Source organism: Oryctolagus cuniculus, chromosome 6, assembly GCF_051225735.1.
Source record: "Oryctolagus cuniculus isolate XC-2025 breed Fujian yellow rabbit chromosome 6, ASM5122573v1, whole genome shotgun sequence".
Taxonomy (NCBI): domain Eukaryota; kingdom Metazoa; phylum Chordata; class Mammalia; order Lagomorpha; family Leporidae; genus Oryctolagus; species Oryctolagus cuniculus.
In genome coordinates this window covers 31,394,467-31,419,371 of record NC_142872.1, presented here as the reverse complement: position 1 = coordinate 31,419,371, position 24,905 = coordinate 31,394,467, and the positions used below count along the sequence as shown (strand labels likewise).

The following is a 24,905-nucleotide window of genomic DNA, read 5'->3' as shown; positions in this document are numbered from 1 at the left end:
AATACAACTAACTCATTCATAAAAGTATCTGCAAGGCCTGGCACCCAGTGGGTGCTTCCTTTGCTGCCTGAGTGAATTAGGCTGCAACCAGATCATAAAGATCTTTGACTGCTAAGCTAAGGGGTTTGGCCTTTGCCCTGAAGCAGTGAGGAACAAAGAAATCTGACCAAGGGCGAGTCACTGTTCTGATTCTGGAGGACAATGCTGGAGACAGGACGAGGTGAGAAAAGTAAGCTGCAGAGAGCAAACTGAGAACTGCGCTGGCTGAGGGCTGAGAATCTGCTGGCCTGAACTAGGACTGGGGGGTAAGGGGAGGGAATGCGAAGGGGAAGGGGAGGGCATTGCAGAGAAGGGGAGGGGCCGAATCACGGGGAGGTGCTGGGGGCAGTGAGGGGTAGGGAGCATGACGGACAGTGGGGGCTCGGGCCACATCACCCTCTCTGCGCTGTCATTAATGAAGCAGTGAGAGTGGACAGAGGGGACAGGGACGGGGACAGGGACATCTGTCGCAGGCAGATGTATTTAGGAAGGTTTCTTGGAGGACAGGAGCTGTGACCGTGAGGAGGGGCTGGGAGACACGGTGAACCCAGAGGCAGACAAGGACAGCCAGAGACAGCAAACACCAGGACACTTCAAAAAGTGGCTGGAGAAATGGAATTAAAAGAGAAGTTTAGGGGCGGTGTTGTGGTGTAGTGGGTAAAGCCACCGCCTGGGGCACTAGTATGTCACCCATATGGGTGCCGTGTTGAATCCTGGCTGCTTCTCTTCCCATCCAGCTCCTTTTTTTTTTTTTTTGAAAGCTTTTATTTAATAAATATAAATTTCATAGGTACAGTTTTAGGAAAATAGCAGCTCTCCCCCCCATACCCGCCCTCCCATCCCCACTCCCATCCCACCTCCTACTCCTTCTCCCATCCCATTCTTCATCAAGATTCATTTTTAATTATCTTTATATACAGAAGACCAACTCTATAGTAAGTAAAGATTTCAACAGTTTGCACCCACACAGACACACAAAGTATGAAGTACTGTTTGAAGACTAGTTTTACTGTTAATTCTCATAGTACAACACATTAAGGACAGAGGTCCTACATGGGGAGCAAGCACACAGTGACTCCTGTGTTGATTTAATAAGTGACACTCTTTTGACGTCAGTAATCACCCGAGGCTCTTGTCATGAGCTGCCAAGGCTAAGGAAGCCTTTTGAGTCCACAGACTCCATCAATATTTAGATACCCATCCAGCTCCTTTCTAATGCACCTGGAAAAGCAGAGGAAGACAGCCCAAGTGCTTGGGCCCCTGCACCCTGTATGAAAATTCTGACTTCTGCCTTCCACCTATCCCAATGCTGGCCATTGTGGCCACCCAGGGAGTGAATCAGAGGAAGATCCCCCTCTCTCTGTAACTCTGACTTTCAAATAGATAAATCTTTGCACCCCTCCCAAATATTGCCATTAAAAAAAAGAAGTTTATATTGATGCAAAAAAGTTCTGCAATCTATGCATAATTTTTTCATCACACACATATTCCACGAACTTTTTGAAGTCCCCTTGTACTTTAAGAGAGGTGGCCGAGGACAGGCCCTGGGGCCACTTCAAAGGGTGACTGAAGGAAAAGGAGCCAGGGCAGGACGCTAAGTAGCTGAGAAAGGAGACACCACCACCCCCACCCCACCCCCCGGGCCAGGGCACGTGCTGACACCAGAGTGAGGGCTGTGTAGCCTGCGGTTGAGCTGCTCTGCTCGCTGGGGCTTGGGATCCACTGAGAGTAGAGAGACCCGGTCTCAGGCTGCACCCAGCCCGGATGAGCAGTGCTGCAGGCAGGTCTTCTGGTGGTTACACGGCAGCTGGACAGCGGAACTGGACGCAAGAGCCCCCTCCCAGTAAAAGCCAAATCAGTTAAGAACAGAATGCACGCCTGACCAAGGGCAGCTACAGGCCACGGCACCCCGGGTGTGGGAGGAGCCTGCAGCACTTCCAGGGCTGGGCTGGGCTGAAGGCCGGGCCGTGCAGAGCCGCTGAGCGAGGCTGGAGCAAGAGCGCCCCCGGCGGCGAGGAGGCGCCCTGCGCAGAAACTTGCGACTAGAAGCAGAGGTCCAGCCAACAGCCGCTGCGCTCTCTCCAGCAACATTTCCGCGAGTTATCTCCTTTCCCTTTTAACTAGACAAAGCCCTGCAGTGACCAGATCCAGTGCGAATTGGCCCTCCCCCACCCCAGCCACTCCCCCAGAGACCATCCCATTTTTTCCCCCAGGTTTCCATCGGTGTCTCCACCCAGGACTGCAGCAATCAGTGCTGGGATACACCCCGCCTTCCAGGCACACCTGCACACCGCCGGCTCGCTCTCTCTTCCACGGCCGCTGGGAGTCTGCTTGGCTGCTCTTCCTTCATACTCTGAGAACCAGAATGCAGGGAAGACAACCCTTCTCCCAGCAAGCTTGTCCACAGAACACAAGGCTGTCAAGCGCCCCGGCCCGAGGAATCCACAGTTTTCTTTCTCATCAAGATGCTGTAGGGCGTCAGTATCTGAGCGCAAGGAACCCTTATTAACCGAATAAAGCTGGATCAACCACACTCAAAGAGATAAAAGAACAGTTTACCCTCCCCAGCTTCACCATCTAGCTCTTCCACTTATATTTGTATGATATAATATGTATAAGTCAATATTTGAAGAGTTTAGCAATCCCAGGGCACAACAAGACCTGTTACAAGGGTCACGGGGTGGGAAGTTTGTTCACAGATTTTTGGGAGACCAAAGGCTGAAGTCCATTAAAAAAACTTTTTAAAAATATGATTATACCAGGAGGCTTCAGAAAGTTCATGGAAAATGAGCATTCTCTTTTAATTCCACTTTTCCTTGAACTTTCAAAGCCCTCTTTAATCTGCGAGGTCATCAGCTTGATTATATTTTTAGAAGCTCGTTCTTGGGTACAGAGCAGGGAAAATTCTCTCTCATCCTGCAGAGAGCACAAAAACCTGCATGGGAAAAACAGATGATTCTACAGCTCTGCTGAGTGCGCCATCACCGCAGGCACACTTGGCTCAGTGCGCCCTCTCCTGGCTCCAGGTTCCATTGCACGCGCCCGAGGCCAGCCCAGCCCGCAGACAAGTCTCCAATTCCCACATCAACAGATCTTTTGAGTTTCTTCTTCTGTAACCACTGAAACCCCAGGATGTTCTCTCTCAATATTTGTGCTATATTTTCAGGATACATGGGGTTCTGCCACTTCGTGTAGAATGACTCTGTGCTGGTTTTCTTTCTTTTCTCTCTCTCCCTTCCTAGATTTATTTGAAAGGCAGAGTTACACAGAGAAGGACAGACAGAGAGATCTTCCATCTGCTGGTTCACTCCCCAAATGGCAATGGCCAGGGCTGGGCCAGGCCAGAGTCAGGAGTCTGAAACTCCATTACAGGTCTCTCATGTGGGTTCAGGGGTGCAAGGACTTAGGCCATCTTCCACTGCTTCCCCAGGCACATTAGCAGGGAGCTGGATTGGAAATGGAGCGCTGGGACTCAAATCCGTGCTTACATGGAATGCCAGTATCACAGGTGGTGGCTTCATTACTTTCTTTTCTTTAATTCTTCTTAGATCTCAGTTAGGGGGACAACATGTATATTTTTTAACTTTCTGGGATAAACTGCATGATTCTGGATATGTGGTAACTACTTCTAAAGTCAAAGTGGAACAGCAAACATTACCCAATGCATTGGAGCCAGGTGTGGCTGAGATAGAGGTTTTTTTGTCCACCTTGGGAAGTTGTCAGGACCGTAAGCCAGCCTCCTATTTCCTGTATTCACTTAACAAACATTTTTCTGGGTACTTGTTGGGCACCAGCGAGTGTGCCAGGAGCAGGTCTCCGTGGTGAGCAAGACCAGGACGGCACTACCTTAATCGTTACAGACACAGAGCTAAGGCACCCCAGAGAGTTCCTTCAAATGACCTGTTAATCCATCTTGTAGGTTCATCTCTCAACTGAGAAACTGGCACTTTCTGAGACCCTCAAAGGGCTATTCAACCCTCCAGGGAACACGCTCATGACCTGTTGTGATGGGAAGGAGGAAGAAGCTTGAAAGAAAACCGTTTTTCCAAATAACTGCCTGTTCTCCTTGGAGCTGGGTGGCCCCTGTGGGAGCCTGTGGTTACCTGGCAGCGTCGAATCACCCCTGCTGGCTGGGCCCAGGCTTGGAGCCCCCCGCTTGCTTTCTGCCCCTCTCCTGCTATGGGTGGAAGAGAAGCTGACCTCTCCCTCTCCCTCTCTCCCCCTCCACTGGATCTGGAAGCCCTGAGGCCCAGCGGCCAGACAGAGGAGATGCACAGGTCCTGGAAGGGGTGGCTCCAGAGAGGGAGTGCCCCCTTGTAATCAGGCCACGACTGGAGCCGGTGGCTGATAGCGCTGGCAGATGAGCCAGCCGGTGTCATCCCAGAGAGATAAGGAAAGCATCCAAGGCCAAGGGCTGTAAGAAACCAAATTCCAATGCAACATCCGATGAGATTCCATGAGTTATTTATGCCCTGACTTTTACTAAACTTGAGATGAACCTTGCAGGGGCAGACCTTTCTTCCTCACTTCTCTTAGATTTACAACCATATGCGATGGCACTTCAGAAAGTTCATGTCTAAATGGAATTAACAGATAACATTATCTTGGAGCAAAAGGTTTTGAAATCCATGCAAAAGGTTTTTTCAAAATATGCATTTTCCATGAATATTTTGAAGACCCCTCTTATGCATGGATTTCAATACATTTTGAGGTGCCCAAATGACCTGTTAATTCTATTCTCCATGAACTTTTGACAAACCCTTGTATGCACCTCCTGGGGAAAGTCACAGTCGATTCTACAATGCAAAGTTCAATGGAGTATCCATTAGTTCATTGTAAATACACTGCACTTTTCAGAAAGTTAACATTCTCTCTAACATCACTCCCAATTTCCAAGAGGCTGGTCCAGAAGGATTGTTTTTGGTGGGCTTGCTCCATCGAAAGCACCCACATGTCGTGGTGCCTTCTGTCAAGTTACACGGTTCGGTTAAATCTAGTTCATTCAGTTCAATGCACCAAGCTGTTACCGAGCTGAGCACTGTGTTAAGAGAAAGATCGAGACACGGCCCTCAGGAAACGCAGAGGCCAAGGGATGAGCGAGATGCAGGAAGAGATTACTGAAGTCCAGCATGGTAAGTGTGCAGAGAGCTGAGAGCAGCGCCCAAGGCTGCACTTCCAAGCCTCTGCCCTCGGGGAGTCACGGTCTGAGACACAGCTAGGTGTTAACTGGCAGATTGGGCAATAAAACCAGGATTTAACCTCAGAGCAGCACCGTGGAGCAGAGGCAAGGGGCACCACAAGAGCTTTAACAGGACATCTGGCCAAGGTGGCTGGGGTCCAAGAGGGTAGCCTTGAAGAAGTCACAGTGGAGACAGGACAGACGGGTCAGGGGGACTCAGCCGGAGAGTCCGGGCACAGAGTGTGCAAAAGGCCTGTGGCAGGAGGGCACGTGATGTGTGCCCACACCACCAGTCTACGGCCGGGGTGGCCAGAGCACAGGGCTGGAAGAGAAAGTGGGCAGCTGCCTGGAGAGGTGGGCAGGGCTGGGCCCCACCCGGAGTCTGCTTGACCCTGACCTTCACTTCTGAGTGCTCACTTCCTCGTCTGACCCTCCAAGGGGTCAGCACAGCACCTACCTCGTGGGATAGGCGAGTCCATTTGGGCACAGCACTAGAGGTGGGTGCTGTCCCCTCACCTGCTTGGACAATTGCAGTCATGACCCCCGCCATTCCCACCAGGTGCAGCCGGGCCAGGGCTGATGTTGCCTTTGAATAATCTGCCCTGGCTATGTGGGCACCGTTTTCAGAGAGGTCTCCGAAGCCACAGAAATTAGCGTGAGCTGCTGTAAAGGTAACCACGGGCTTTCTGGAGACATTCTGAATGAATGACTGGCTGGGCTGCTGACCACAGGGCTCACAAACAACCACCAAGAGCTTCTCCCCAAATACCCAGAAAAAACACGAGACGGAGGAAGGAGGACAGAGCCTCCCGAGAGAAGGCTGCCTATAAATGGAAAATTACACCGAGAGAAAACAAATCCTATTTGATGTCAACCCATTTTTGACTCTGTCTGGAAATCCAGGGCAGAAGGAAGTGGAGGGGACAGGGAGTGAGCAGCTGCGCCCAGGCTGAGTCTGCCCGCCGGGGACCGGCCAGGACACGTGTGTGCACGCTGACGCGGCGGCCGCCGCAGCGCCCACACCTCTGGCCAGATGCTCCCAGGGCTGCTTCTGTGCGGCGCAGGGTGCCAGCCTTCCAGTGTGGGCCTCTGGGCTGAGATGGGCACAGGCAGCATGGGGAGAGGCGTTGGAGCAGAGACTGCTGCGGCTCCTGGGGCCCTCTGTCACCTAGGACGGTACGCAGAAGGGTCCTGGTGACACTGAGTGGAACAACCCACCTGCTAGCTGTTTGCTCAGTGGTCGTCAGGGCTCTGCACAGCGTCCCAGAGTGGCAGGGCCCCAGGCTGTTACTCCTGGTTCCACGACCCATCTGCACCGGGCAGTTTCGCAACAGCTTGGGGCCGAGTATTGCTCGCCAGAGAAGAACTATGGTCTTGCCATTCAAAATGTTAGCAATAAGAAATAGGCGCCATCTGGTGACATGTTTCTACTATGTGCAAACACAGCTAAGCACTTTCCTGGGAGGTCATAACCCAAATACCTAACATTTCACTCAGCACCGGGCTGCACATGCGACAGGGGTCCTGTAGGATCACATGGTGCCGGTCTTGGTTTGCGCAAGTTTGCACTACGATGTCCCTGCTATCATGAAATCACCCAGTGACGCGTTCCTCAGAATACACCCCGGCATTAAGCACGACTGTCCCGAGGCCCAAGGTCAGAACGCCTGGGTTCCAATCCCAGATCCACCCCTTCCGAGCCGGGTGGCCTTCAGCCACTGCTCCCCCTGCAGGGCTGTCGCTTCCTCAGCTGTGCAATGCGGGAGTCCGGAATACCCGAATTGCAGGCTTCAGGAAGGCCTGGGTGCCGAAAGCGGCGCCGGACGGACTGCCCGGGCTGGGCACCCTCTGAATGTTCACGCACGCTGTTGTTGCTGGCGCTCTGCTCGTGCTACCCAGCTGCCTCCCCACGCTAGCACAGCCCTGAAAACTGTGTCGAGAAAGGGGTTGCCTGTCCCCGTAAGGGAATAATACTCAGCACTAAAAAAGAGACGAGGGAGCAACCCACGGACAGACACAGAGGAGTTTTAAATGCTCACTGCTAGGTGAAGGAAGTGCACCTGAAAGGCTATGGGTGTCTGGTCTATGTGAGCTGACAAATCCCCGGAAACAGGGAAAGCCCCAGAGGCCTCCAGGACAGAGGAGGAAGGGAGCGATGGACAGCCAGCATGCAGGATTCTTTGGGCAATGGCCTACTCAGCGTGGTTAGTCAGCGATCACTTGCATTTGTCCAACCCCACAGAGAGAGACCCCTAACGGAAGCATGGACTTGCATCATAATCATGGGTCCTTCCAGGCTCAGGGACTGCAACACGTGTGCCAGTCTGACGGGGGAGGGTGACAGTGGAGGAGGCTTCGAGGAGGGGAATGGGAGGAGGGAGAGTAAACTCTGTACTTTCAGCTCAATTCTGCTGTGGACCTAAAGCTGCTCTAGAATAGACAGTCCATTCATTTTACAAAAAAAATAAAGATTAAGTGACCCAGCTAAAGCGAAGTCACCGAACTGAGGGTCTTGCTCCCTGCCCTCAGCTGCTGTAGAGGACTCAGGTGCTGTGGCTGAAGACGCATCCAAGGAGTGGGGGTGGTTAAGAATCAGAGAGAAAAGCCATGGTGCCTCTGGGATGTCACTGTCGGTCCCCTGGGCCCCAGGCTGGCTCGCCCAGCCCGGCTGGCTTTCCTGAAGCCACCAGCTCCAGCCTTCTCTGAGCAAAGGCGCTGGTGAGAGGGAGGCGTGGCAGCCGCCTCTGTGCTGCCTCCCACGGACACTCGCAGAGCTCCTCGGCAGAGCACGCCAGCAGCGAGCGTGTCTGTGTTCAACCAGACATGCTTATTTACAGTTCGATGTCCACCCCCGACTCAGTCCCCCCCTCCCCACACCTTCCACTTGCAGGCGTTTCTCGACTTTGCATCTCAGAGCTGATTGTCATACATGAGAAAAATGGAGGGGCCAAGGACCGCGTGCTTGAGATTTCTATCAACAGAGCAGTGTGCAAGCAAGATGCCATTACCGTACAAACACGGAGGCTGTGCGCCAAACCCTGCAGAATGCACACGCATTGCTTGGAAGGGTGACACACAAAGCCTGCCATTGTCATCGCGACCAGTCACATAGCAAGCCACAGGTGCTGGGCTGCGCAGCCTGGCTGCCTCCAGCATGACACTGTCCACACGTGGTGAGTGAGCAAAGGAGAGCTCAGAGAGGTTCCACGGGTTCCCAAGAGCACACAGTCCCTCAGTGAGCGCGGGGCGGGGGGTGGGGGGCGCTCTCTGAGGCCAGGGCTGCAGAAATCCATCTTTAAACCATCTTTAAACTGCCACGTTCCTCTGCTGTCCTTTCAAGCTCTCACCGTCTGTCTCTTCTATAGATGACAGAATGCAGACGCCATGCCCCAGCACAGTGCCCGGCACACGGGAGCTGCCACTCAACGTGACTCACCAGCCCCCCTCCCCCCTCCCGCAGGCCCCTTCCCCTGCCATCCCCCTGCTCCTCCTCCCCCAGCCCCTCCGCAAGGGAAACCGGCTGTCTTCGCAGGGCCTCACAAACTGGAAAATGCCTCGGAATCACCAGGGACTGCTTAGCGCTAGTCGGGAAGTCTGACGTTGGCACAGGGGTCTGTATTTGGAAACAATATCCCATGTAACTATGATTTTTAGTGCTCCTTGAATCATACTTTGAGAAACACTAAAATCTGTCTTATAAAATGCCTGTGAAAACGCAGATGGCAGACACTCTGGAAGCTCAACACGTGAGATAATGAAGAGCACATCTCATCACACATAAGCATGTTTATGGCACAAGATACAGGAACCGTGAAGAAGCAAGGGCAAGGGCTGCGCACAGCAGCTGCAACGCCACGCAGGACGCCACCTGTGATGTGGTTCCACATCTGGTTCCATTCCTTGCTCCGCTTCTAATCCAGTTTCCTGCTACGTGCAGCCTGGGAGACAGCAGCGTTGGCTGAAATACTTCAGCCCCTGCCACCCACATGGGAGACCCAGATGGAGCTCCTGGCTCCTGGCTTTGGCCTGGGCTGGCCTTGGCTGTTGTGGCCATTTAGGGGGTGAACCAGCAGAAAGAAGATGTCTGTCTTCCTGTCCCTCTGTCTGTCTGTCTTGCTGCCTTTCAAATAAAGGCAGACAAATAAAACTTCAACAACCAGAATTAGACGTAAAATAAATAGTCCTCCCCAGAGATCATTCTAAATACATGCAAGCTATTTGTAACATTAGAATTTACTGATAGCAGTTATCACAATGACCCCAGATGATGTGTGGACATGGGTAGACCTCAGAAATAATGTAGACTGAATCAAGAAATAGCTGAGCCACACAGAGAGAGTGCACTGCTAATACACACAACACCCACAATTCCTAGCACTGGCTGCTTCAGAGGAAGAGGGGGGAACACTAGGAAAAAGGGAACTGGGGGGATTTCCACCTGCCCTCACGCTTCATGTCATATAAAGATCTCCTGTTAGCTAGGAGAAAAAACATTGATGCTCGTTAAATCCGAGCAGACTCAATGCAGGTGTGCTTTTCTTGTCATTTTTGCTTTTCTTAAATTAAAACAAAGCAAAATGGGCCCTTGCCCCCAGGTCACGCTGCCACTATATTGGTAGTGGTCCAGATCCCTCGATGCCTTCACAAGCAGACAGATCTCGCCCTGGTTCTTCGCCTGTTGTCTCCCTCCTCCTCCAGATCCGTCAGATCCGTCGGTCCCCTCCCCTCTTCACTCTGTGCAGCCCCTTTCCTGGAGGTTTCTTAGCTGTCGACAAACATCCTCGAAGGTCTCGCGTGAGGAGTGAGAGTGGAGAGGAGCTTGGACGCTGGATATGGGGCTACGGTCTGCTGGGACCCCAGCACTTCCTGGGAGGCTGGGTACACTCTGTCCCTCTGTAGGGCAGAGATACGGGCTTTGTTCCCTGTCCACGGAAGGGGGGGTACCCTCTACGTGATTCTAGCAAAGACAATGGAATGACGGGACACAGAAGTTTACTAACACACGCTCATGCATGCACGTGGGAGCACCTGGAGATGAGCACCTCAAAGAGTGGCCAGAACCCGGGCGCATGCGGCAGCAGCTTAACCCAAAGACAAGAGCCTCCCAGAGAAGCGACAGGCAGAGGAGGAGGGCTCTGAGTCTCTGGGGCAGCGAAGTGTGGGGAGGCGAACACAGAGGAGGAACTAACGGGGATGAGGTTTAGGTAGTCAGTTCTGGGGATTGACTTCCGTCCAGGGCACCCTGGCCAATGTATGCCCTGCTTGGAGGCCAGCTGGGAGAGGACAGAGGGCTCTAGCTGCTTCTTGTCTTTGGCTCAAAATAATCAGTACACCAAGGGGGCACATTAGGGGTGGCAAATTCCAGTATCCTCCACCTCCAACTCTTCCCATCATCTTACGCCTTTCCTCCCCTCTCCTCTCCCCGCATCACCACCTTCTCATCTCAAGGTCATTTCCTGGTCTTTGTGTCCCTTGACTTTTCTGCAGAAGCTGGCACTTCTGGTCACCCTGTTCTCTCCTGCTCTGGCTTTTGTAATCTTTCTTTATATATGGCCAGCCTCTCTCCCTCTCTCTCAGGGCCACCCAATGGCTCACAAGCTCCGTCTTCTCTTCCCTGCTCCATCGACGACCTCCTCCACCCCCCGAGCATCATGGTGGAGGTGCTCACATCCTCTTCTGGCCTTCTCCTTGGCTCACAGCCATGTTTCCCCACCTGAGGGACATGCTCAGCCCTGTCTCATGAGGATGGAACACACTCCACCTGCCAAGTTCAAAGCATGCAGACAGGGACTCTGCGCCTCCGTTAGATGAGTGCATACCGGCCATGAGAGGAATCTTGGTGAACATCCAAGGAAGACCTTTTAGCCGATGTGCCATCGTCAGGAGATGGATAAGCAAGCATCCAAGGGAAGGGGAACATCTCCGGCCAAGGGAACCGTGTTTCCACAGAGGTAATGTGGCAGGTGCATGCTTGGCAAAGATCAAGGAACAGAAGCAGCCCCACAGAGTAGGCTGAGCACAGTAGGAAGCGGGGAGAGGACAGTGATGAGCCAAGGAGAAGCTGGAGCTTGACCGAGAAGAGTCCATGGGGCAAAGTCAGGACTGCAGGTTTCCTTTCAAGAGCAGTGAGAAGCCACTGAGGATTTTAACCCAGCAAGAAAACATGGCCTGACTTCAGCAAGCTGCTGTAGGAAAGCCAGCACTGAAGCCAGGAGACAGGAAACGAAAACGACTGTGGCTTGGAACACAGTGGTAGCAAAGGAGCAGGCGGAACTGGCCAGACTGATCACGTATGTTGGAGACAGAACTACAGAACTCGCAGGCTGATGGGACGGGGGTAGGTGAGGGAGAAAAAAATCAAACATGGTTTTAGGCTTGGGCCTCAGGGACCATTCCCTTTCAAACAAGACGCCTTGTGACATTTGTCACATATTTTATTCGAGCCACTTATATGTATTTCATTCCTGTGCTGGGCAAGGAGTTCTAGGAGAGCAGAGCTTGTGTCCTATTCTTTTCTAAACAATATCTTCCACAGCATCCAGATATGTGCTCAGCACCTAGAAGGCTACTCACGCACAGCGCTGAGTAAATGAATGACCGGGATGTGTCCCGAGATGATCGTCTGAGGTTAACCCAGTCATCGGCGGTCAGAGGTGGGAGATATTCTTATCCCTGGAGTGACTGATGGCTGCTGTGCCACGGGGCACTCGCACAGAACTACCCAGGGCAGGGCTGCAGGCTGAGAAACCCAGCAACTCCCAGTCCCCCTAAGCGTGAGGTGCTGGAGATGAGCTAATTGGAAGGCGTAGCTCAAGGCCCTTCTGTGAGTGAGCCGTCTGCAGGATTGTGAGCCCCGGGACCAAGGATGCACTCGTCTGTCATCAGGGAACACTCAACTCATTGTGTCGGGCCCCACCCGCCCGTTGTTTTATTGTCTGCCCTTCACCGTGAGTAATGTCACTTTCCATTTTAAGCTGGAAGCTTCGGGAGATGACCGTGTTCTAAGACAGAGTTTCAAGCTAAGAGCTGCCTTGGGGATTACTCACCCACTTCGAGATGCGGCCAACAGTGCGCCCTCCCACTCAGGAAGCTGTGGGAAGACCTCCTTCCTTGCCAAAGCCTAAAGGAAATCTGGTTTTCCCTGGAATCAGACCAGGAATAGGGCCAGGCCGTCAGAAAGCTGCCGAGGTAACTGGTTCTCCCGGTGCTACTCTTGTTTCTGGTGCTTGTTCATCTGCGTGGCATTCGCTAAGGGCCTCCTATGTGCGGGGCAGTCTATGACAATGTTAGCCAAGAGCTAAACATCGATGGTCCTGCTCCGCGGGGAGCCATGAGTCTGGGGGACAAGCAGGCGATGACAATGAAAGGTCAGAGCCCTGAGGCAGTGGTGGAGGACACGGCATGGGCCATCGGGAAGCTTGGGCAGCCAACAGCTGAAGCAGTATAAAGACAAGGAGGAGCTGGCTGTGTCTCCTACTCCAAGCAACCAAAACTGACTCCAGAAAGCAAACTTAGAGCAACCGTGGTTGCTCACAGAGTCACAAGCGATGCAGGGCAGCCCCAGAATCACGTAGCAGGAGTGGTCCAGCCAGACCCAAGATCTGTGGGGTGTGGTGGGGGGAGCAACTCTCAAATATACAGGGTGGGGCTTCAGATGCGGGGCAGCCAAAAGGGTGACAAGCATCTAGGAGAGCAGGTGGAAGGAGGGAAGGTGGGGAGGAGAAGGCTGTCTCAGCATGACCTAAGAAAGTCTGAGTCAGAACACCCAGAAGGAAGGGCTTAAAGACAGCCCCGACTCCACGGAGGCGAGCAGGCCCCGGGGCCCAGCGGCCAGGCTGTCAGGCTGCGGGAGCAGAGGGACGGCACTCACGGCTCAGCAGAAAGCTTCGCCACCTCTGCGACGGAGCCAGCCCGGGCCAGCAGGTCAGTAGGAACCGCATTGTAAGCCTTTCCCTTCTCTGGACGTCCACAGGGCTCATGACAGGCCTTGAGATTTTACAGCCCAGCTACACCAGAATAGCATTCTCCACGTGAGAGCTGGGAAAGGTGACTGGGCTAAGTCAACGGGAGGATGAGAATCGCCCGCCTCTGCTGCCTGGGCTCACGGGAGCCTACAAGCAATACATAAACCTAGTGCTTTATAGACAAGCAGACTGGGGCACATGGACTTTAACTCACCTGGCTAAGATCCCAGTGCTGGGACACTGTGGAGCAAGGGCGCGTGTGAGGATCTTGCCGGCCATAACTAAGAATCTGCCGACAGAAGGCCCAGAGCGTGGGGGCCAGATGAAGGATGAGGGTCAGCTCAGAGGGAGAAGGTTTTTTTCCTTTGTTGAGTGCATGAGAAGAGGTTGGAAGCCTAACCTCTTTGCTCTGCGCGCTCTCGTGGCTACCACTGTGAGGCTTATGGCTGGCTATTGCTCCCTACTGAGACCTTCTCTAATTTCAGCAGAGGGGAGAAGTCCCAGTTCCTAGAGGGACCCTTCTGTGAAGGACTTCCAGCAGTTAACTCAGGGTATTGACCCCAGAGGGTAGCAAGAAGTATACATATTCTACTTTTAAACAAAAATTTCTCAGGCCGTACAAGTAATGCATGATGCTTCTTTAAAATTTTAGGGAAAATCACTGATAACCTTACCATTCAATGACAGCTACTTCATATTCTGGGGTGTGTGCTTACATTTTGGGGTGTATATGTGTGTGTGTGTGTGTGATTTATAGTTTCTTTTACAATGTATAAGACTTGGTATTTCTCTTTTTTGAATCACAGTTCTAATAACTGAAATAGCTGTAACTGCCTTGGTTTAGTCCTTTTCCAATTCTGCAAGCATACTAAAGAGGGGAGTGTGGCATGGGACACAAGGTGTGTGTCCGAGCACTCGGGCGGAAGCCACGGGAGCTTTCTGGAGTGCACAGACTCGGTAAAGGGGGCGGTGCCAGTCCTCAGGGGAGGAGGACTTCACCTTTTGTCATTTATCGGTATTTCCAGGTGGACCCCCTTACCTGAGAACGTTTAGCAAAATGAGTGACCTAATCAGGGGAGATGGGCCGTACTGCCCAGAGCATGTTACATAGATAAAGAGCAGAGGAGCAGCCGCTAGGCTGAGCTCTGAGTGTCATCTTTGTTCTGATTCCTTGCGCCCTTCATTAGCCCAGGGCACCCCATCTCCACCCACGTCCTCGGCCAAGCGAGGTCAAAACCCCCGCAGTCCAACATACATAGCTCACTGGTGCCCTCAGCATTCCCCAGCATCACCCCTCTAGGCCCACGTGGTGCAGGCAGCACAAAGCCACTGTGTCCAGTCACTGCTGCTGTAGGTTCTCGGCATGCCATGTGCCACCCACCTCCTGCCCTTTGTCCTGCACCATCAAGACAAAGTCTTCCCAGTTCAAGAGCCCGTGTGTTCCCTCTGTACCCCAGATATGTGGTGTGGGGAGTCGTGGCAGCTCCATCTGCTGACGCAAAGAGGCTTGTCTCTGCGCTTTCTGTCCCTTCAAAAGTCCTGTAGGCTGGCGCCGCAGCTCAATAGGCTAATCCTCCACCTAGCGGCACCGGCACACCGGGTTCTAGTCCCGGTCGGGGCTCCGGATTCTGTCCCGGTTGCCCCTCTTCCAGGCCAGCTCTCTACTGTGGCCCGGGAGTGCAGTGGAGGATGGCCCAAGTGCTTGGGCCCTGCACCCCATGGGAGACCAGGAGAAGCACCTGGCTCCTGCCTTCGGATCAGTGTGGTGCGCCGGCCGTGGCAGCCATTGGAGGGTGAACCAACGGTAAAGGAAGACCTTTCTCTCTGTCTCTCTCTCTCTCACTGTCCACTCTGCCTGTCAAAAAAAAAAAAAAAAAAAAAAAAAAAAAGAGAGAGAGAGAGAGAGAGAAACAAAAGTCCTGCAGATCTGTCCCTCACACCTTATGCTAGACTTACCTCCAGTCAAGGGAACAAAGACACTGTCCTTGAACAGCCAAGAGGGAACCAAAGCACCTGGTTCTTTTCTTCCACCACCGTCCCCGCTCCATCTCCATGGAACCCTTACCCACCAGCCAGTCCCTGTCCTGAGGGAGGGGCTGTCACTACCAACTCTGGGCGCTGGGTGACCCTGAAGCCAAGGGTCAGTGAGCTCCTCTGACAACAGCGGACCCCTAACTTGCTCTTCAGGTAAGAGCTCTTTAACGCACTTGCTTCTGTGTTTTGTTTCCTCATGCTTCATTCGGCTTTCTCTTTATTTACAAAATGAAACAGTGAATGCCCCTATTTGAAAAGCCAATTATTTACACCTTCTAGTCTACTTTTTGGCTCCATGAGATTCAAGAGATTCTCAATACACATTTCATCTGAGAAAAAAAAACCTGAATAAATATTGGAATATTATTACTTACCTTGTGGTGCTTATGATAAATCATATTTAAAGTACTTAATAGTATAGCCATATATCCTTCATTTTATTTTTCTTAAATTTTTATGTACTTATTTTAGAGGCAGAGAGAGAGAAAAGATCTACCCAACACTGCCCAAATGCATGCAATAGCCGAGGCTGGGCCAGGCCTAAGCCAGGAGCCTGGGACTCAATCCAAGAATAGCACAAGGGTGGCAGAGACATAATGCTTGAACCATAACTTGCTATCTCCCAGGGTGAGCATTATTGAAAAGCTGGAATTGGGAGGGGAGCCAAAGCTCAACTCCAGGCACTCTGACACGAGATGTGGATGCCCCAAGAGGAGTCTTAACTGGCGGGTCAAATGCTCACCCCCATATTTCACTTTTAGATCAATCACCTCATGGTGATTGTCTGTGGCAAATAACACTGGCTTCACCTTTTCAGTAGTGAACACAGGTTTCAATTTAAAATGAATTTCAGCTACAATAATGATTCAACTTCAAAATGCTAATTAAATACCAACCAACAAAAAAAAAAAAAAACCACATTCTGAATGTATATACCCAGATTCTGCGACATCCTGTGTATACACAGAAAATAAACTCTCTCAAAAAAGAAACGGCAAGAGGGACAAGGAACACCAGACAAACCCTAAATCAACCAGCTAACCAACTAGACTGCAGAAATCTCGGAGCAAACTTGGTTAGTTATTTATGGCACAGAGTTGGAGGGGGTGTACAAGATAATTTTCAATGTTTTTTTTTCCTACCGCTACCAAGACACAAAGCAAAATAAGCAGCTAGTCCGCAATGCCTCTCTCCTTCGTGTGCTCCCCACGACTTCCTTTTCTTTTTTTTTTCTCTTTTATTTATTTGAGAAGGCAGGAGGGAGGAAGGGGGGAAGAGAGAGAGAGAGAGAGAGACACCTTCCATCTGTTGGTTCACTCTCCAAATGCTCACACCAGCCAGAAATGGGCCGAGGCCAGAGCCAGGAATGCAACTGAGTTCTCCCATGTGGGAACCAATTCCTGGAGCCCCTACTGTTGCCTCCCCAGGGTCCACACTGTCAGGAAGCTGAAGTCAGGTGCAGGAGCAGGAGCCAGAAATCAAACACTCTGACGTCAGACAGGAGAATGTCCACTGCTAGGCTGAGTGCTCCTTTGTTTTCATCCTGGTCACTCCCCACTGGAAAGTCTGGGTGCATTCAACATTCCCCATTAGATGAACCGCTAACCCTAATCCTAACCCCAAAATGAATGGTGGAGGTGTGGAGTCTCTGTGCTCCAAAATGATCTGTCCTGTCTCTCTCCTTTACCTAACAGGCATGCCTGCCAAGTATTAGCCAGAGCCCCTAGCTATTCAATGCCATGAACACCAACAAGTACTCACGGAGGAGCTGCTGCACACATGGCGAGGGCCGACGTCTGGGGGAGCAGAGTGCACCAGATCCAATCCCTGCTCTCTAGGAGTTGAGGATTCACTAGGGATGCCAAGCAGAGGATGCAAATAGCTATAATTGCAGGGTCTAAGGCAGTCACTGCCACAAACAGCTACAGCCAACATGCACAGGATGCCAGGGGAGGCAACGAGGAATTCTGGCTTGGAAGGGTTCAGGGCAGGTTCATGATGGAGGAAGCACTGGCCCCCTGAGAAGCACCTGTCCTTTAAAAAGGTTTTATCTAGGGGCTGGTGCTGTGGCTCAGAAGGTTAATCCTCCACCTGCGGTGCAGGCATCCCATATGGGCGCTGGTCCAAGTCCCGGCTGCTCCTCTTCTGATCCAGCTCTCTGCTATGGCCTGGGAAAGCAGTAGACCATGGCCCAGACACTTGGGCCCCTGCACCCACATGGGAGACCAGGAAGAAGCTCCTGGCTTCTGGTTTCAGGTCAGTGCAGCTCCAACCATTGTGGCCATTTAGGGAGTGAACTAGCAGATGGAAGACCCCTCTCTCTATCTCTCCCTTTCACTGTCTGTAACTCTCAAATAAATAAATAAAATCTTAAAAAAAAAAAAAGCAGGTTATACCTACTCTTGCACTCCCTCCTACTTCAAGCGGCATATTATTTTGAAACACTTGCCCTTTCTGGGTTAAGCACTGGAGGAAGATTCAGCATCCTGTCGTTTCTTCCCTGTAACATGCCAACTCCTCGCTCATGAGAATCACGAAGTCTCCCCGACTCGACGAGACAGACTTAGCCGCATGCGGCTCTGAACACATCCTGGCCCCACCTGGAAAATTCTTGCTCATCTTCAAAGGTCTCAGCCCAAATGTCACTTCGTCAGAGAGACCCCCTGAGCACGCTCCGTTTCTGGCGCTGTCTCCCCGCCCCGCCACCCACTGTCTGATTTCAACAGGGAGATCCATTTCAGATTTTCTTACTCAGTCATTTGCTTCTTAAACGTTGTAGTGTCTTCCCTATAGGAATAGGAATAGGAAAAAAAAAAGCAACAACTGTGTTCCCAGTGCCTGATAAATCTGAGTATTTCATAAATCCTTCTTGAAGGAGGTAATGAATAATAACATCTAATTTAATCTCATCTCTTCCCAATTCTTGATCTCTCTGATTGGTTAATTTGTTTTTGTGGGGAAGAATCAGTGGTTTTAGGAAATACATCGGATTAATTCTGTACTGATTTGATTCATCAAAAAATATTCACGCTTGGGTTCTGTATGGCAATTGGCAAACGAGTGTAGTTCGTGTAGTTCGTGGGCGTGGTTCGTGGGGAGACCTGAGGCAGCACGTGTCTTCCAGCAAAACCACTGGGCTACAGAAGATGAGCTGAGCCCCCATTCTTCACTCCCACTCTCCTTACTTTCCATATAGATCTTTTACCCCCGACTCTGATTGTGGTATCATTGATAAGTAAAACTATATATATGTATTGTACTATGGAAAGATTACTGTGACCAAGCTAATTAGCACCTCCATTACGGCCTAGTTATCACTGTGCGAGGTGAGAGCATTTAAGATCTACCTCCTTGGCCATTTCCAACTGCAGAGTCACTCATTATTATAACTGCAGTCGCTGGGCTGGACCACGGATCTCCAGAACCGGGGCATGCTGGGTCAGTGTAACTCTGTATGCTGTGGCTGGCCCCTCCCCATTCCCGCCATCCCCCGCCCCAGCCCCAGGTAACCACTGCTCTGCTGTTTCTGTACGTCCAACTTCTGTGGATTCCATCTATGAATGCAACCGGCAATACTTGTCTTTCTGTGCCTAGCTTATGTCACATAGTCCGGCGCCAACAGGCTCACCCATGTTGTCACAAATGGCAAGATGTCCTTCGTTCTAAGGCTGAAAAGTATCCTATAGTGAATACACGCCTCATTTTCTTTATCCTTCATCCGCCAGTCAACACTTACCTATTATGAATGAGGCTGCAAAGAATGTGGGAGTGCAGGTTCTTATTCAACATACTGACTTGACTCCCCTTGGATAGATACTCGGTAGAAGAACTGCTGGATCATATGATAGTTATGATTCTTTTGAAGAACTGCCATGCCATTTTCCACAAGGCTGTACTAACTTTCCCATTAACATTATACAGGGTTCTTTTTCCTCGATAGGCTTACCAACACTTGTTACCAACTTTTTTTCCCCTTTTTAATAACAGCTGTGCTAACAGGTGTGAGGTGACAGCTCACTGTGCTTTTCACTTGCATTTCCTTGATGATTCGCAATGCTGATCAATTTTTCATCATGTATCTGTGGGCCACTTGTATATCTTTTGAGAATTGCCTATTCAGGTCATTTGCCCATTTTTACTCAGGTTGTTTCCTTGCTATTGAGTTTTGACTTCCTTACATATTTTGGTTATTAACCAATTATCAGATGTATGGTTTACAAATGTTTTCTCCCATTCCACAAGTTGTCTCCTACTCTGGATCGTTTTCTTTGCTGTGAGGAAGCTTCTTGGTTTGATAGAATCCCATGTGTCTAGTTTTGCTATTGCTGCTGTGCTTTTGGGGTCATATCCAAGAAATCATTGCCCTGAGCTTTTCGCTATCTTTTCTTCTGGCTGGTTGACAGTTTTAGGTCTTACAAGCAAGACTGATTCATTCGGAGTTCATCTTTGTATAGGGGTGAATCACGTATTTATCAAGCGCATACTATTTGCCAGCCCTGAGCTATGACAATGGGGACAAAAAGCTGAGTGAGGCAGTGGCCGACGCTGTGACACAGTGAGTTAAGCTGCTGCCTGCAATGCTGGCATCCCATATGAGTCCCACGTTGAGCCCTGGCTGCTCCAATTCTGATCCAGCTCCCTGCTAACATGCCTGGGAACAGATGGAAGATGGCCTGGGTGCTTGGGCCCCTGGCACCCATGTGGGTGACCTGGAGGAGTTCCTGGCTCCTGGCATTAGATGGGCTCAGCCCCAGGTGTTGTAGCTGTTTAGTGAGTCAATCAGCAGATGGAAGATCTCTGTCTCTACCTCTCCCTTTCAAATAAATAAATAAATAAATCTTTTTGAAAGAAAGACAAAAACCTGAGCAAAACAGGGCCTCTGCTGTGATGGAGTAAGGCCAAGTAACAGCATGAGGCCCTCTGTGCAGTGAGGTCTGAGGGAGAACAGGAATGTCCGGGAGTTCAGGCAGGTGGGCAGGGCAACGCTGGCAAATAGAGGTGCAGGCCAAGGGCACAGCAAGTCCAAAGGCCCTGAGGTGAGGACGACCTTCACACATCTGAGAATGGCACATTCCTACTTGTTCAAGGTCACTGGTGGACTCCATGCCAACCAACGCTGGCCTTCTGGTTGTGGTCAACACAGGACAGCCTGGAGGCAGAGGAGGTCACGAGTTATGCTCAGGACCTGACTCTGCTGGCTTTGTTCCCGGTCTGAGAATGGGCCAGAACGTGGTAGATCCTTAATGAACAGTTGCTGAGCAAATAGTGGAACCCCTACAGGTGGGCTCGGCCTTCCCCTCCGGCATCACCAAGCCTCACAGCACCCTAAGACAGGAGGCATCGTGAGGGCTGGCTGGTTCCCTCCCACCCCGCCAGCTGTCCGCATGGCCCTTTGGGCTCCCAGAAATGCCAGTGTCTCGTCGAGTTTGTGAATGACAGCAGCATGACTTGAAAGCTCAGCTCTTGAGGTCATAACCAAGCTGCCGAGGGAGGGACCACACTGGGTCCTGGGTGAGCCAAGGGCAGGCTGGAGATGAGCAGGACGTGGCTCGGACGCTGGGCCCACATGGCACACAGCCCAGCAGCTCGGGCTCCCCAGCATGGTGCGGGATCTGTGCCAATGCCATGGTGGCTCAGAGCCCCGCATTCCCAAGGTGGCCCCATCTCAGGTGGACGCTGTAAGTCCTGGCAGATTTGCAGGTGGGATTTTAAAAGCCAAGAGCAGCTCACCTCCTGGCACTCTTCACTGAATAGACGCCACCGTCTCTCTTGGAGAAGGTACTGGGCCATGGTGCACTGTGGCCAGGCAGCTGCGGAGAGTGGACAGGACCTGTGGCCTAAGCCCACACCTACCATTCCATGGGCAGTCTGTGCCTCTTACCTGAGCTCTTGATCAGTGTTCCTGCCTCCACCTCTCTCAATACCCCACTTGCAGCCAGAGTGACATCACTGACACTCACCTGATGACATCAGCCCCAGCCTGTAGTGGTTTCCAAAGTCCTTTAGACAAAAGCCTCCAGGGAGCAGCCATGGCCTTGCCTCCTCATTCTCAGTTCCCCAAGTGAAATGCACTCACTCTCTGGACTCAGGGCCTTTGCACATGCCACATGCTTTTACCTGCAACCTTCCTCTCTATTCACTAATATAAATATAAATATAAATATAAATATAAATATAAATATAAATGTAAATATAAATACAAATGCCCCCTCCTCCAGGAAGTCTTCCCACCTCCTAGGATCTGTAGATTACTTGTTATCGGGCTCCAATGGTGCTGTGGACTTTGCTGTTACAATACTCATTTCAGTGGAACCCCACAGATGGGGGGTTTTTCCGCATGAGAATCTGACTTCAGGAGGCCTCGCTGTGTCTGTTTTGTTCTCCACTAAGGGCGTCGTGTCTGTCACACAGAAGGGTCTCCTTAAATACCTGTCTGGTGAATGAATGTGCGCTCAGAACGGGTGGGGACAGACGCGCCGAGGAACACGCGAGAGCACGACTGGAACGCACCAGGGTCGCGTCGCAGCTCCGAGTCGCGCCGTCCTCTCCCTGGAGGCCTGGCTTCCTCCCAGCATGGCCGTGTTGCTGGAATCAGGCCCTTGTTCACGCTTCAGAACCACCTTCCACCTCAGCTCTGAGACATCCGGGCCTCTCCCTGCACTGCCTCCAGCTCAGCACAGCAGAGCGCTGGAGCAAGGAGGAGTCAGGCCGGCTGAGCACCTGGCTCGGCACTGCTGGGAAGGACCCGCAGCCTGCACTCCTGGCCCCGCACCCTCTGTTTTATTTTCTTCTCCCCTCCCCCCCGCCCCGGCAGAGCAGCAAACAATAATTCAGTAAAGGAAATATGAGTAATGGAAAGAAAGAGAAAAAACAAACACAGCAAAATGGGCAGTGTCCTCTGGGCCGCTGCTCTGAAAGCAAACAAGGAGGGCAGACTTGGAGACATTTCAGGGACTCTGAAAAATAACCAGGCTCACTCTTCCCTTGCAGGCCGAGCCACGCCTCTGTCTTGACGTAGGGAAAAGGGGGCCACAAGCTGGGCTTCTCCCTCTCCCTTGGAGCTGTAGGACACATAGGTGCCGGCCCCGAGGCAGGCCCCTGGAATCAGTGCCCATGCTGGGAGGCGCCTCCCCTGATTGCCATGCAGGTGGGCACCTCTCTGAGGAAGAAATCCGAGGATCCCATATAACGTCCTTGCCTGGGGATACGAGATGCAGTGCAGGGGGAGGGGCTGGGAGGGCAGGCTCAGGTCTGCTCCCGGGAACGCCCACGTCAGGTGCAGTAAAACCATCCAGTCCACTTTCTTGTGCAGAAAAGTGAAGATGGTTGATTCCAACCTCTGGTGCAAGTAGCAGGGGACCCACTGCAATCACTGTATTCATGTAGGGTGACAGTGGCTGAACTGACCCCGGAGGGCTCAGGCCTGCGCTGAGTGCAACTGACAGCAGGGGGACTGAGAAAGATGATGACAGAAGCGACAGTGGCTGAGACCCTAGTGTGTGCCTGGTGCTTGACATGAGTTCCTTCACTTAATCCTGCCAGCCACCCTAGGAGCGATTGTTATTATTCCCATTCCATGGATGGGAACACCAAGGTAGAGAGAAGTCACAAAGCAACTAAGCACAGAGCTACAGTGAGACTCCCTCAGTCCAGAGTCTCTGGTCTGAGCCATGAAGGCTCTCTGAGGATACTCAGCTCTTACCTTGAGCTGGGTATAATTGAATGAGAAAGGCATAAGAAAATCAAAAGGAAAAGTGCAAATTATATAGCTCCACGCAGCAATGCGCCATCAACCCGGGGAGCACCTGGTGAGCCTTACCCCGTCTGGTTAATTACTCGGCAAACTCTTTGTTACAAAGAGACATGAAAGGAAGGGCTGTAACCAAAATGACTGTTTTCCCCTCCTTGGTGGAAAGGTGGAGTCAGCAGGTTTCTAGAGAGAGCCGAGCAGGCCCAGTCCTCAGCACCGCGCAGGACGCGGGAGCTGGCAGCTCCAGAGCCCAGAGGCAGGAGGGGGGCTGGATGATCCTGTGAACTTCCAAAGCACTGTGTGGGGAGCTGGTCACGTGCTGGGTGCCACACGGCTCCCGCCTTACGTGATGCTGTTAAACTGGACCTTCACAGCCCCTCTCCAAGTAGATACTGAGCAGATGAGGGAGGAGACACAGCAGGCTAAGCAACTCGTCTACAGTCCCGTTTCTACTCAGCGGCACAGGGTCTGAGCCACAGCAGAGTTCACGCGCAGGATCCTGGCTGCCTTGTGTTTGATTTGATTTAATTTAATTTTAAAATATAACTCTCGGAACTATCTGTTCCCCTCAACTTGATTTAAAAAAAAAAAAAGATTTTTTTTTATTTGAAAGGCAGAGTTACAGAGAGGCAGAGGCAGAGAGAGAAATCTTCCATCCACTGGTTCACTCCCCAGATGGCCACAACATCTGAAGCCAGGAGCCAGGAACTTCTTCTGAGTCTCCCACATGGGTGCAGGGCCCAAGCACTTGGGCCATCTTTTACTGCTTTCCCAGGTCATAGCAGAGAGCTGGATCGGAAGTGGAGCAGCCGGGACTCGAACCGGCATCCATTTGGGATGCCAGCACTGCAGGCGGTGGCCCCAGCCCCTAGGCGCAGCACCAGCCCCTACCTTGTGTATTAAACACAAGGCAAGATACAATTTGCAGAGCTAAGAGAGCAAGAATTCTTGACTGTCTGCCCTGTTTTCCACTGCTGGGCCAAGGCTCACTGGGCCCATCTGGGAGACTAACTGGATTCTTGTTTCAGCAAGTGTTCACTCTTTTCAATACATTATGTTCCGTGCCAGGCTGGAGAGTCCTCCAGTGAATGAGTGGGAGTTATTTATTTGTTTTCATTCATTTGAAAGGTACAGTGACCCAGAAAGAGCTATCTTCTATCTGCTGGTTCACCCCTCAAATGCCTGCAACAGCCGAAACAGTTTGAAGTCAGGAGCCCAGAACTCAATCCAGGTCTCCTGGGTGGGTGGCAGGAACCCAAGTACTTGAGCCATCACCTGCTGCCTCCACGGGGTCACATTAGCAGGAAGCTGGATCGGAAGTGCAGCAGGGACTTAAACCCAGGCGCTGCAATACGAGATGTGGGCATCTGTATTTTAACCACTGAACCAAACGTCCACGTGGTCTCCTTTTCAAGAACTTCTGAGAAGAGCACATAAGAGGGGCACACATACACTTAGAGGGGATTCTACAAACAGGTTCTACAAACACGAACACCGCGGCACGGGGCAGACAGGAAGGTCAGACCAGTTCACAAGAGGACTCTGAACCCAAAGCCCGCAGCTGTTAATTTCTCCTCTTCCTTGAAAAGCAGATGTGTCCACCAGGAAAGAAGCACAGATAACTTAAGGAGCACAAAATGGAACTTAAGCCCACACAACCTTTCTGAAAAAGTTCAGTAAAAACTTCAACAACATACATGCGACTTCCCCCGGTCATGCATTTCCAAAATTTCCTCCTGATGAAGTAACGGGATAGTGTACAGAGATGTCTACAGCAGTTTTGCTTACAATAGCAACAAACAATAAGCAGCCTAAATGCCCAACAGTGAAGAATTCGTTGGCACAGCTTTGCACGTCCATGTGGAATACTATACAGTCATTGCAAGTGGATATGTCATAGCCATACTTTCTAATTTTTCTCCCATTTTCTCACATCTAA

General features: G+C 51.5%; 1 protein-coding gene and 1 long non-coding RNA gene across 4 annotated transcripts in view; one reads left to right on the top strand and one right to left on the bottom strand.

The window, feature by feature from the left end:
• The window catches only part of LOC138850171 (uncharacterized), a 304,111-nt gene that overhangs the window by 40,624 nt on the left and 238,582 nt on the right, over positions 1 to 24,905 (bottom strand). The window lies entirely within an intron of this gene.
• Positions 1 to 24,905, top strand: part of FGF1 (fibroblast growth factor 1) — a 95,197-nt gene that overhangs the window by 34,216 nt on the left and 36,076 nt on the right. The window contains exon 1 of one of the 3 annotated variants that reach the window (XM_051843315.3): positions 13,031 to 13,141. The exons of the other annotated variants lie outside the window; for them this stretch is intronic. The gene's annotated coding sequence lies outside the window, so the exon portion shown is untranslated. Of the gene's footprint in view, positions 1 to 13,030; positions 13,142 to 24,905 lie in introns of those variants that run through there. 3 annotated transcript variants of the gene reach the window in all.